The sequence below is a fragment of the Tupaia chinensis genome, unplaced genomic scaffold (genome assembly GCF_000334495.1).
Source record: "Tupaia chinensis unplaced genomic scaffold, TupChi_1.0 Scaffold000596_1, whole genome shotgun sequence".
Lineage (NCBI taxonomy): Eukaryota > Metazoa > Chordata > Mammalia > Scandentia > Tupaiidae > Tupaia > Tupaia belangeri.
This window is the reverse complement of record NW_006160112.1, coordinates 385,419-386,370: the sequence shown is the minus strand read 5'-3', so window position 1 is coordinate 386,370 and position 952 is coordinate 385,419.

The window sequence follows — 952 nt, the reverse complement described above, 5'->3', positions numbered from 1 at the left end:
TCCTGCTAACCACAAGATGGCTGCTGTGCCGCATCAACTGATGGTCAACTCTGCTTGCCAGAACTGCCTTCCGGAGACTGTATTCCATGGAGACTCACCTACAGTTGCGGAACTGCACGAGACCCACACTTGATCCAACCTTGAATGGAATCTATTTTCCCTATTGTTAAAAACTTTGGACTCCTGGCCCCTCTCCCTCTACTCGCAGGTATCGCATTTTCAATGACCCCTCTGGAGGATAGCTGTCTATAGCAGAGATAGAGTAATTGGGAGAGGGGGAAAGGGCTGAGGGTCAAACATAGGATAAAAAACATATTTATATGTATGAAAGTAGAAATGGAACAGTATTGGTGACGACATGCTTGATTGAGACACTATGCAGTTTATCCTAGATGGGAAACTACACTTGGTGTGTTGTGATGATACTCAGGGAATGAGTGTTAGGCAATATAATTTAATATAAAAAAAATAATAATAAGCAGGAGGAAAAAAAAATGCACATTTGATGACTGAAGAGAGGTGTATGGACACAACTGGGGACTACTTTATAGTATGTGCATTCTACTCCCTGGGGTTTATGCCTAGGATCAGATTTGGATACATGTGTAAGGATATGTCAGCTGTGCTAGCTAGTGGATATATTTAGACAAATTGAGTTCATTGGTAGAACAATTGAATGGGGGGGGGCGGAAGCCATTGAGGGCAATCATGAATGTCAGGGACAATGGAGGAGGAAGATGGGACATGGCAGAGGGTGGGGATGGGGAACCTAGGATGGCAAAACAAAAGGCAAGGTATGCAGGACACAAAAATTGGGAAATCATTTGCTGAGAACATATATGTTGATGTGCTTGATTGAGCCAATGCACAGTGTATTTTGGATGGAAAATTCATATGTGTGTTGGGATGAGAAAAAAAAATTTATAATAAAAAACAAAGTATAAAAAAAAAA